Genomic DNA, 13529 nt, shown 5'->3' on the forward strand with positions numbered 1-13529 from the left:
GGTTGTACGCCGCCCGATTCCCAGTGATTGGGCGGCATATAAATAAATCCTATGATGAGATGATGAATGCTGAAAGAACCACATCAGGGAGCTGTGGATTCATTCCTCCTCCCATCCACTGAGATCCTCATAATTAAGAACACTTTCCCCATGGTTATGAATTTCAACTGCCCATGTAATGCAACCTTTAACGTACTGTATATGCCTGTTTGACATCTTCTAGGGTTAGAGTGAAACGGATCATAAACGATGAGAGAGTGGGGTGTCACTATTAAATTAAACTCTATGGCAGTTACTGGTAGTTGTCTGAGAATCTGCAGCTAAATGCCATCTTCCAAAAATAATGACTTTCTTACTCTCTGAAGCTTAAAAGGTTTACTGCAGAATTTTGGACAACTATGATCATCACACAGTCACATTCAAATATAAATTCCTACGAAGATGCCAGCCACAGAAATGTCAGGAATAAACTCTTCCAAACATGGCCACATATCCCAGAATACCCATAGAAAACTATGGACACTGGCCAAAAAGCTTTGACTTCACATCTATAGAACAGGGGTAGGCAACTTTTTGAGCCGGGGGCCGGGTTGCTTTCCCTCAGGCGGACGGGTGGGGGCCGGGGGCGGAGCTTCCACCTCGAGGGGCGGGGCCACGTGATGGGGGGCGGAGCTTCCACCCTCCAGGAGCCAGGCCTCCCCATCTTTGCCGGCCCCTGTCGGGGCCCCAGGCCCGTCAGAGGCTGGCAAAAAAGCCGGTGGGAGCCGCCAGCACTGCAGGACTCCAGGGCGCAGGGGCCCTAAGAGCCCCCTGCCATCGGAGTCCTCTTGGGGACTCAGGATGGCAGCGGGCCCCCTAAGAGACCCCTGCCGTCGCCAGAGCCCTTGGAGGACTCCAGGATGGCAGCGGGCCCCTAAGACCCCCTGCCGCCGCCGGAGGCCTCTTGGAGGACTCCAGGATGGCAGCGGGCCCCTAAGAGAGCCCCTGCCAATGTTAACAATATATTTTTAACTGACTAAATTAATTCTAGCTGAAAAGCAGTACAGACCTGTTGGTCTGATGAATCAAAAATCCCTCTCGTCTGGGATTTCTTATAGAAAGAACTTGGACTGGTGTGCTAGATAGAAGCCTACTTTAACAGATGCATGAGATAAAGACAGACACAAATAGCTTGTAGTACAGAAGAGAGGATTTAAAAACAAACAGTGAGACTTAAAATAAACAGAAAGGCAACAGGAATATAAGAAACTGCCTTGTACTGAGTCATGTCATTGGTCTGTATCAGGGATGGGCAACTGCATGTGAACAGCCCTCCACCCACAGTGCATCAAAATTCCTGGTTTGTCTATATCCTTCCAAAAATGAAGACTGGTGGTAACATAACATCACTTTTAGATGCTGCTTGGAAGGAAATGGATGAAAATTGAATTATCTGGGCCTACATGGGGGAAATTATGCGTAGAAGCATTTTCACATATGTGAGGGCTTTTATACAGTTATAACAATATATGCCTGAAAATTGTGCAAATTTCAAAGGGCTTTCTTAGACAAAGAATACTCAGAGGTGGTTTTGCCACTTCCTGCCTCTATAAGATATAGTCTACAGTATAGTACCTGGTATTAGTTGGTGGTCTCCCATCCAAGTACTACCCAGCTTCTAAGATCAGACAGGATCCAGTACCTTTAGGATGTTTAGACTCCGGCCTAGGTAGTTTAATATAGTCAGTCAACACCAGTGGACAGTGATGTTTCAGAATCTCCGACTCAAGATTTTCCTATCTGTCCCTGAAAATGCTGTAGTCTGTGACATCTTCTGTGCTAACCATATAAATTATGCTGCATTTGCATGCTGAAAATTCAGCATTTTGAAACATTAATGCACAACTGGTGTGTGTGAGTGTGAGGCATTTATACAGAATCTAAGCTTCTAAATTAGAAATATGACAAGCCAAGATCATCACTCCAATCACAACTCAGTGATGGAAAGACTATTTATATTTTACACTGTGCAACAGGTCAGAGAGGAAGAAAGGCTGAAGTGGAGAAAGCAAAACACTGACCAATGTTTGTAGCTAATGAAGATTAGCTACATCAGATCATGAACTCTCCTCTCTGCTTTCATTTCAAAATGAATTTAAAAGCCAAGCACGGGGCCAGTAAAAGCACAAAAAAGGCCATGTTATGCAGACAATCAAAATCCATGATTAAGCTTGGCAGCGTATTGTTCAGAAGCTGCCAAGCCAATGACATCTTCTTGCAGGATAAACAAACATCTTTTTCCAAGACCTTGGCACTGGCTCCAGACCTTGGGGTGAACTTCAGTCCTTCAGTCAGCCAAGCGGCTGAAAGGCAGGATGCCTGAAATTAAGAGGGATTGCTCTGTAAGACAGGTCCCTGTTGACACAAGGAGTAGGAGAGGGAATATTTGGCATCAGGCTACCTTAACATGTGCTAGAGAAACTGCAATGAATCCTTCTTCTATACAAGAGGCTGGGCATATACAAGTATAAATAATACCAGCCTCTCACTAAGTTGGGATTTAACAATTTAAGCATTTATCTAGACATTTATAGATTTCCTAGTAGGGCTTAAGTTAAAAATGTCTCAATAAACAGATCATAAAGCAGCATTTCTTGGCAACCATATACCCAAATTTTCAGTGTGTGTGTGTGTGGGAGGGAAATCTGACATATGAACTCTAGAGCCTACTGTGAAGTCTTTACCTTACTCCTTTCATATGGAATGACTCTAACTATGCAACCCATCTAGTTTTGCACTATTTTCCATACAAACCTAAACCTAGTTCAGTTTTCGGTTCACTTTCCTTAGCAAGCTATAGGGCCACTTGCCTCCTTGAAATCTTATTTATGTTTTCAGGAAGTAGCTCCTTCGCTCTTTTAACATGCAGAGAGATGTGCTAAGTTATTGCACCCTTCAAAACAGAGATACAGTATTAGCCTCACTAACAAACCAGCTAAGCATTTAGAAGGGGGAAAAACTTGAGCAATTTTGCTGGGGCTCAGCCATCCAAATAAGCCCAAACACAATGCACACAAATTGGAGGAGGGACCTGATTTTGAGAGCTCCACTTGGCCAGCAAAGCCCAATAAAAACACATGCAGAAACACAGGATTATCTACTCCTGCTGCCTCTTCTGCATGAATAAATAGCCTGAGTTGTGAAGCACGCAGAACAGGAGTCTATATAAGCAAACTCTATGCCTAACCTCAGGCTCCTTCACTGTGTAAGCAACAGCTGAAACAACACTATACAACTTTCCTGTATGTTTACAAGAGCTGAATTGTACAGCTAGGGAAATATGGCAAAGCAAACTTAGGCTGCAGCACTCACTGAATGACCTCCAAATCAAATCTCCTCCCATCTAGCAAAGATTTTTATAGATGCTGAGAAGCAATTTTTCCCCTGCTTCAAGATGTGGCTCAAATGCCATTACAGTACTTTGTTCCTCCTTATTCAGTTATGCATGGAGAGACTCACAGATGTCAAGCCAATATAGTGTATTAGCTGTTTGGATGTACAGGCACGGGTTCAGATCTCTGCTGAACCATGAAGCCTACAGAGTGGCAGAAGCAAATCACATTCAGTCTTAACCTACCTTCCAAGGTTGGTGTTAAACTGTAATGCCTCGCAGCTCCCTAGAAGAACAGAGCACAAACACAGTATAGCAACCATTTGTGGCACTGTGCCCAGGGCTCAGAAATAGAAACATGCTCTGCACTTTGCACTTAAAACCTCAGGTTCAATCTCTGGCTTCCCAGTGAAAACCTCCAACATTGGAGCTAGGGAAAACCCTGGCCTGAGCCTGTGGACTGCCACTTCCAAGTCATCTGATAACATGGGGCTAGAGAGATGAATTACCAGACAGTTTCAGTGTCAGGCCTGGTGTTCAGATGCAGCAGAATGAGGTGGCAAAGTTATCAAGTGGAAGAAGAGACAGTACAATTTTAGTTTCTGTGTATGTTTGTAAATCTCATTTGAAAGTGTTAATCTACATAAGAAATCCTTGCGGTAGACAGAATACTAATACTGGAGTCGTCAGGGGTAAAAACCACTCCCCCTCACCCTTTTTTTATTTACAAATATATTTATAATGTAGCGTACAATTAAAAATAGTACCCTTTAGTTTAGTTCTATGATTAAATGCTGACAATATATTTCACCAACTCAGAATTCTGCCTTCTTCATCTGCATCTGTAGTCCAGGGGAAGCCCAAAGGAGCTTGACAGGTCCAGCATTTGCATTCCCCAATTATCCACTTTTCTGAGATAAACTGAGTCTCCTTTGGAAGAAATCTCCCCTTTGAAGACTGTTCAGGAAAATTGACTAATGCCCACTAGATTAAAACCGCATTTCTGAAAGACTGAGCATAACATTTATTTCCAAGACAACAGCTGCTGCCACTACCTTGGTTAAGTGCTTGCTTTCATCATCAGCATTTGTCATCTTTTTGGCAGTCTCCCTGGTAAAAGCAGCCCTCCCATAACTGCTTTCAGGAACACCAATGAAGCTCAAGATACTTCTCTCTTTGTTGTGATGTAGACGATTGCTCAGAGGCCATAAACAGCACAATTTCCCCTTTAAAAGCTCCAGGCCCGTTTCTAGGATGGACTGGTTCTGAAGCATTTGTTACAATATGCAACTGATTTATCAAATGTAGCCCCTGACTACACTGTAGTCCCTGATTGTGCCATCTTACTTAAAAAACCACCACCAGGTAAAAATAGTAAGACTGGTTGCAATGTCCTAGCTGTTCCAAGCAAAAAGACTCCCTCACCTAGGGTTGTCATATCCCGCCGGTAGGCGTCCCACTTCCTGCCAAATCCCGGCTTCGGGGCCTGGCCCGCCGATGCGGCAATTGCCCCAGCCATAGGCCATTAATGTGGCCAGCTGGCCAGCCACCCACCTCCTCCTCCTCTGTGCTCCGTCTCCAGGGTGGGCCACGTTGCACCGCCCAAGGCAGCTGTGCAGGCCACGGATGGCTGCGGCTTGTGCGTGCCATGCGTTAGTGCACGTGCTAGTTTGCACAGTGTCCGTCGGCCAGCCAGCCACCTCCTCTGCCTCCTCCATGGGCTGCAGTTGCCCAGGACACGGCTGGCTGTGGTTCGCGAGCACGCACGCAGTTCGGCAGCAGCTCCTCTTCATCAGGCTGGCTGGCCAATAGGAGGACAGCAGGGGCAGGGCTGTTTCTAGCCCCAGTCTCCTATTGGCCAGCCTCAGAAAGCTTCAGAGAAGGAGGAAGCTTCAGAAAAGGAGGAGGAGGAGGAGCACTGAGAGCCTCTGGCCCTCGGCCAGGGGGAAGAGAATGGGCCATTTCCTGGTGCGATTTGGCACCAAGTATGAAGAGGAGGAGGAGGAGGTGGGAGGCTATTTGCAGAATTTTTATTTTACATTTCTGCCATCTGCCTAGGAATAATGCCAAAATGTCCTCCATTTTGATTATGCCTAAGAAACATGCATCTATATTTACATTTTTTAAAAAAATCATCGTTTTTTTTAGTGTCCTCCATTTTTAAAAAAATGTGTCCTACATTTGTCCCGGTTTGGAGGTCCTGACCTATGGCAACCCTACCCTCACCTCATGCAGCAATTACAAAATAAGCAAGCACACACATAAATACACTATGCAAATGCTACAGAGCTAGTAAAACAGCTTAAGGATCCTCCGCCTCCACTTATCAGACTGTTTTGAGTTACACTCTCCCTTATATGCCAAGCCAATAACCACCCAGCAGCACCAACAGCATTTGGCAACAGATCCAGCTGATTTCCAATACATGTTAGCAGCAGCACTGCCTAAGCAGTGGGAAGCAATACAGATCATGATTGGAGAGATGCTTGTGTTAGATGGACACACAATTCAATGCAAGCCATTTTAACAATATGAATTTGCAGAGGTTTAAAAGGAGAAAAAGAATAGTGTCATTCCTTTATACTAGGACCTAGATTACTGACAGCTCCCACACTTTCATGGACCAGACCCTGCAACTCAGGCACTGGTCCACAGAGGACCAACAAGAATCAAAAGATTTCTGCCTTAGCTTCTTTCAGCTCTTTCTCTTCTAGGAGCTAGCTAGTCAGCCTCCCCATCCATGCGTTCTTCTTTTAGTCCCTCTGGAAGTGGAATTACTTTTCAAAATAATATCCATCAAAAATAATGGGGGTAGGATGGGAAGATAACAAACAAGTAGTTATTTAGTGGTTTGACCGTGGAGATAGTTATCAAGAAAACAAATTGAATTTTTCCAGGGCACCCTCAAGGCCAAACAAGGAGCCTTTCCTATATATCAAGAAGAAATCTCTCTTTAAACAGCACTTCAGCCATGTTTAAACAGTTCTAAATATACCACCCGGCGTTGATGGGGGAGTCCAAACAATAGTCAAGGTACTTGTAACCAAGAGAATTAACTTAATCACCTGGCTTCCAAGGTGATTAAAAGTTGGCAAATCCACATTTCCAATAACTACAAACCAATCATACCATTCCAGAATTGCCCAAATGTTTGGCAAAAAGGCTCTGAATATACAGGTAAGTGTCTCTATCTGTGGTACATGTTTGCCCTTTCTATTGTTGCATATTTATAATGCAAGGGATGAAAGATTTCACCCTGCAGGGACCAAACCACAAATATGCAAACTGAAGCAACTTACATGCTCATCACAAAGTGTTGATTATTTGCATTACTGGCACAATTGTGACAAGATGACTGATTGCCATTTCTTTATTGCTGACATCCAATTCTAGCTTTTGCTCCTTGTGACCCCTAAAGAGGTTTGTTGTGGCACCTTCCCATAAACTCTGAGTTAAAGTGACAAAGCCAATCAGGTTCCCCTGATTTCAAATGAGATTTAGGTTTGCTATACCAAAAGGGCCCCTAAGAGAAGAAAGGAAAACACAGTGACATGAATGTTCTTGGAATAATAGGCAGACGATTTAAAACAATTATGGAAATGTTCCTATTACAATCAGCCCTCCATATCCACAGATTCTTTATCCATGGATTCAAGCATCCATGGCTTGAAAACATCCAACACATATATATATATATATATATATATATATATATATATATATATTCCAAAAAGCAAACCTTGATTTTGCCATTTTATTTAAGGGACATCATTTTACTATCCACTGTATTTAATGAGACTTGAGCACCCACAGATTTTAGTATCCACGGGAGGTCATGGAACCAAACTCCAGCGTACATTACGGCCCACTGTACATTAATCTCAATCTGTCTCTCCATCACATCCCTAACTGGTAGCTCTCTCATACATTTGGGAGGGTTTCTGGCTCCCAACTGTTGAACATCCAGAGGGAAAGGCCTTCTACCCCCAGGTCAGGCTGGGCAAATGGATTCTTCTGTGGAAAAGATCGCCCAGGCTTAATACTGGAGAGATGGGGAGAAATCTTATTCTGAGATGTGCTGAGAAACACCCTCTTCTCCAGGCACTTCCTCTACCCAAACCAGTACTTTCCACCTGACTCCCGATGGTACTCCTTGAAATTCCAGGAATAAAAGAAATTTCCATCATGCAATAGAGCAGGGGCAGCAAAAATATGACCTTGGAGCTGCATGCAAGCCAGTTCAAGGCTGGTTTTGTGACCCCACTCTTCCACATCTCTTGGACTCTGTCCAAAGAAAGATCAATTGCCTCTCCTGGAAACCTCCAGAGGCAAAAATGAACCTAAATAATTTGCATGGTCCTCCATCATTGTTTAAAAATGTTAATTTCTCAAAACCAAAAGTGGACTTCAGTTCTGGAGTTTGCCTTAGGAGTCTGTGAAGGCTCCCGTGGTCCTCAGGAGCAGAAGCTGCCTCATGGACCTGCAGCCATTGCCCTCTACTCTAAAGTAAAGCTGGAAGATTTCAGGTTCATCCATATCCTTTTTTTTTAAAAAAAAGAAAAACCTATAATCCAAGGATCCAACAACCAGAGCCAATGTAAAAGATATATAGTAGGCTTTCGCTCCCCCTAATCTTAACAATACAGTTGGCATGCAATCAGTTCCTCACTTGCTTCCACTTTTCTGCACCTTCCTAATCTTTGTGCCTCTAACATTTCTTTTTCATTTTTTTTGTCACCAGTTCCTCCAGGATCTTCCCTATGATTGTTTTCCCCCTCCTTTCCTCAACAACCACTGTCCTTCAAGAGTTTCCTACTCAAGCACTATGAAGAAGAAAGCTCCTCTCTTACTGTACTTGATTTCTTTCCATTTTCACTTCTTCCTTTTTCTCTCTCTGGATTAGTAGCTTCAGAAACCATTTCCAAAGAGGGACCAGCATTAGCCTGTTGCCGTCAGAACAGTAGAGGCCCAGGATACCTTAAAGATACCTTGTTGGTCTTTAAAGAATGGGTATGCAACTGGTGGCTCTCTGTATGTTAGTGGACTGCTAGTCCCAGCAAAAACAATGGTGTTGATGGGAGCCGCAGTCCAACATCATCTGGAGGGGTATGATTTGCTCACTTTGCAGGGCTGTTTTAGTTTTTCTTTGCTGCCTGACTTTAGCTTTCCACACAGAACAAACTTACCTGCCTTCATGCTCTACAGCTTCTTTATGTGCTCCTTTTTTCCAACATCATTCCTGTGCAACCACACCTTCTGGACATCAAAATCTCCCTTCCTCCAGATATGCTGGTGCCCTTTACCCATCAAGGGGCTGAACTAGCCTTTTATCCCATCCACATTCAAGCCGTTCTTCCAAAGATCCAACCCACTGGACACCCAAGAACCTCTCTGCTTCTGCCTCTCACTTACCAAGAAATTCTGTTCAGTTTCTTGCCTTCCAAGCTATCCCCCTCTTTCACTCAGCACCCTCCTGGTTCACAAACTGCTGTATTTCCCAATAATAACTGAGACTAAGCTACTCTCCTGCACAACTTTTTTTTTCTACAGGATCTCCTCTCCAACTTTCTACCATATCCCAAAGCCTTTCTCTCAAACTAGTTCCATCTGGCGTCAATCCTGCTTCTGCTGCTTCTTCAACCTGCCACCCCAAACATCCCCTCTTGATCTGCTAGGGTCCCTCTCTTGCCCCCCTGTGCTTTGTCTTCATATCCTCTTAACAGCTCCAGTCACATCTTGCAGATTTTTGCAGGAACTCCTTATATAACATTTCTTATAACCCAATACCCAATCACAACCCAAAGTGACTCCGCCTATCTTTTCCTGATTTCTTCCTAAGCATGTGTCATGTTTGACAAATACATCATCTGAACTGCCTCTTCCTCCTCCTCTTCCACTCCTGCCCCAATAAAACCCTCAATACGTTCCACTCTTGCCCATCCAACTTCATTGATCTCTTTCCTGTTCCCATAGAGTACTCTCATAGTCTAGCACCAACAACAGCTCTTCTTGTAACCCTGTCTTGACCAGTACAAACCACCAGCTGCTTCTGTTACTAACTTTGGGCTTCTTGTCTACACCTGGCACGGTCTCCCACAACCCCATGTTCCCACAACCACAACACTTATCTGTGCTTGCTTCCACCCCATATATGCCAGTATACCTTAGCATGTGCACCTCCCATCCAAGTCCTCATCAAACCAAATCCCAAGCCACATACGTAACTCTTTTGATCTCCTTTACTACATCCAGGATTCACCCTCTTGCACTACAGGCTTTCCCCTTCTTAACCAAAACAGAGCCTCTGCACCCCCATCGAAGTGCCCTGTCTTCATCCTTCCACCTTACATTATTATAATTATTAACCTTTATTTATAAAGCACTGTAAATTTACGCAGCGTTGTACATACAATCTTTTTAATTGGACGGTTCCCTGCCCTCAGGCTTACAATCTAACAAGACACAACACAAAAGGAGAAGGGAGTGGTGGTGGGGAAGGGACCTCTCTAGTAGCATCTCATTCACAGTGTTGCACGAGGGTCTGCCTTTCTGTTTGCCATGACATTCTCCATCAAGCACCACACCAAAAAAAAGTACTGCCACCACTGTCCAGCTCCCTCCTGTCTCTGCTCCCACTCCCTGTATCTTTAGTTTTCTCTTTCACACACTTTCTTCCCAAGGTTTATACTCTAAAGATCCTTTCACACACAGGTTGTCTATAAGCATCTGCAGGCTGTAAAGGCACTGGCCTCTAAAGCATCGTAAGATCTCCTTAAAACATTTTCCCCATCTCAGGATACCCCCTCCCATACTCTTGCAATGAAATTGTCTACTAGCCAAGACTCCAAAGCTTTTCCTTTCTGCCTTCATAACCTTAGACCCTTTGCTCTCCCTCAAGCAATTCTGCTGTGAAAGTACCACCTTCCGGGTGAAGTACCCTCTCCGCTGGTTAGCTGCGGTTGCTTTTTTAACCCACACAGTAGACAGCTAATAGTTTAGGCAGCTTGAAAAAGAACTGATATAGTCACAAGAATATGGCAGCCATGTTACAAGACCCTCCCACCCATAGTATCAAGAAATTAAAAACAGAACATCTCTATATAGGGGCAGTGTAACCAGACAACAGGGGACCCAAGAAGGCAGTCTGCATCACAGATATCCAATACAGGGCTCATACACACAACCTACCTTCCTACTGGTCCTTCAACACTCACTGTCCCTAAAACAGAACAGTGGGAGGATTGAAAAATGCATAGCAAGGAAGCATTAGCTGCAATCAATTGGGATAATTGAGTGCAACTGAGATCTCCACAGCACACCTTTGAATACAAGTTGACTTGAGACCACCAGCATCAGAATGTGGCTGTTACTTTCTTGCCCTGTTTGCAGGCTTTCTGCAGCATCTCTCAGCCACCTGTCAGCAAGAGGATGCTGAGCCAGGTGAACCTTTGGTCTGATCCTGCAACTAAACAGTTATTTCTTACATTAATCCAGGCGGCTTTTTCTCATTTTTGAAGGAAAAGCACTAAATCTAGTTATAACAGCACACAGGTGTACCATTGCTGGGAGGGATCTGGCTTGAGATTTTCATTCAGTCAGGTGGCTTTTTTTCTTTTTAAAAGGTAAAGCATGAAGTCAGGTTATCATGGAAGACAGGTCTGCCACTACTGGCTTATTGGGAGAAATTCAGGTTGATGTTTTTCTTCCTTGCAAGTCACCCAGCAAACACAAACTGGTGAGGTGAGGGAATCTTTTGAGGAAAACAACCTGAAATACACTTCCCCTCATGCCTCTAAATTACAGCTAGATAGTTCTGTGGGATTACTAGGCTGAGTATCACTGTCACTTTGAGTAGTAGATGCTTGAGTGGGAAAAGAAATTTCCTAAGGGCGAGGGAGAAAATCTTCTTGTTGCTGTGTGCCTTCAAGTCATTTCCAAGATAAGAAAAGTAGAATCCTAACACTATAACCATGTAGTGTAAAAGGATCCTAAATTGATAAGGAAAGCATGAGTAGAATCCTGTTGCACTCAAATCCTCCTTGTGGGTTGAACACTGGGGGCAACTGGAGGCTCCTGTAGGAACAGAAGGCTGGAATGGATGAGTCCTTAGCTCCACCCAGCAGAGAAGATATGAGATGCTTTGGGATCCTTCCCTCTCTACACTATAGAAATAAGGCAGTTTGACACCACTGTAATGGTCGTGGCACCATCCTACAGAATCCTGGGATTTGTCATTTGGTCAGGCACTGGCACTCTTTTGGCAGAGAAGGCTAAAGACCTTGCAAAACGACACATTCCTTGATTCCACACGATGGCACAACAAAACTTAAATGTGGTGTTAAGCTGCATTGCTTCTACAGCATTGACCCTCCTGTTCTCTGGAGCAGCAGAAAACAAGCTTGTTCCCTCCTCAATACAACATCCATCCCTTCAAATACTTGAACAGGGCTATCATATCACCTCTTAACCATCTATTTTCCATGCTAAACATCCCCAGCTCCCTAAGTCTTTCGTCATAAGGCATGGTTTCCAGGCCCTTCACCATTTTGGTGGCCCTCCTTTGGACAAGCTCCAGCTTGTCAACATCCTTCTTGAATTGTTGTGCCCAGAACTGGACACAGTATTCTAGATGAGGCCTGACAAAGGCAGAACAGAGTGGCACAATTACTTCCCTTGATTTAGACACTTCACTGCTATTGATGCAGCCTAGAATCGCATTGGCCTTTTTAACTGCTGCATCACACTGTTGACTCATGTTCAAGTTGTGGACTACTAGGACTCCTAGATCCCTTTCACATGTAGTCTCCACCTTAAGCCAAGTGCCCTCCCCTCATCCTATATCCATGCATTTCATTTTTTCTGCCTATTTCTCTGAGATGGAGTTCATTTTGTTCGAACCTCCGTCTCCAGAGTTGTAGCCTAACAATGCTACATCTCACTGGCTAATCTCCCTGAACCAAGGTATCAGGCTAGTGAAACAAAACAGAGAGAGGAAGTGCTCTCACCCTTATGCTGGGGTGCTAGAAATCAACATGACACAGGGGATGGCCACTCCCTCATGGCCCTCCGGACATGCAGGTAGATGTCTGTCAAAGACAGGTGTAGGGGGGAAAGAGGCCCTGAACACAGGTCCTTCCCCAAGTTTCCCTGCACCTGCCATGACTCCATCCTACAGATGCCATGGAAGGGGAGGCCAACATGACCTGGGGGGGGGGGGGGGGGGGCCCTTTGGGGGGGGGGGCTGGCGGGGGTTGGGGGGGGGGGGGTTGTGCGGATGGGTCCTTCCCCAGGTTTCCCTGCACCTGTCATGGCTCCATCCTACAGATCCCTGGGATTTGTAGTTTGGTGATAGCCAGCATGGCATAGTAGTTTGAGCTCTGGGCTATGACTCTGGAGACCAAGGTTCGAATCCTGGCTCAGCCATGTAAACTCCCTGGGTGACTTTGGACAAGGCACACTCTCTCAGCCTCAGAAGACGGCCATGGCAAAACCTTCCCAGAATGAAACCTGCCAAGGAAACCCATGACAGGGCCGCCATAAGCCAGAAAAGACTTGAAGATGCACAACAACCAATTAATAACTATAAGGTTTCTTGGTGAGATTTTTCAGGCTAGAACAGTTTATTCCTGAGGCTTCGCCTGCATCTGTGGCTGGCGTCTTCAGAGAATTAATAGTAAACTGATTGTATTTTATGATGTTTTGCTTTTAAATTGGGGGCAGAGCCGCCATTTAAGTCACAGTCTCTCGGCCACAGAAGTTGGCCATGGCAAAACAACAACAACCACCCACAAACACAAACACAACCCCTGGATGTGCTAAAACAAATGACACTCCTTGCCCATAGAGAATCACTGGAGAATACCTGTCCCATAGGGAAGCACTGGGGAAATAGAGAATGATGGGGGTTAAATGGCCAAGCATTCCCCAATGGTTCTCTATGGACAAGGAGTCTAATTCGTTTCATTAGGTCCCCACAAAACCCTCTGATGAAACCTGCCAAGAATCGATTCGAAGGCCCCCCAAAACAACAAGAGAGGCGAGAAGGGGCTTGGCAACACGTGAGGCCATTCCGACGTGCAGATAGACACGTGTCAGGGATAAAAAAACCCCAGGTTTCCTAGTTTTCCCTGCCATTGCTCTATCCTACTGAATACTAGGA

General features: G+C 44.8%; 1 protein-coding gene across 2 annotated transcripts in view; it reads right to left on the reverse strand.

Annotated features, from left to right (window-relative positions):
- SLC45A4 (solute carrier family 45 member 4) overlaps window positions 1–13529 on the reverse strand; it is a 119905-nt gene that overhangs the window by 105984 nt on the left and 392 nt on the right. The window lies entirely within an intron of this gene.

Source organism: Sceloporus undulatus, chromosome 4 (genome assembly GCF_019175285.1).
Source record: "Sceloporus undulatus isolate JIND9_A2432 ecotype Alabama chromosome 4, SceUnd_v1.1, whole genome shotgun sequence".
Lineage (NCBI taxonomy): Eukaryota > Metazoa > Chordata > Lepidosauria > Squamata > Phrynosomatidae > Sceloporus > Sceloporus undulatus.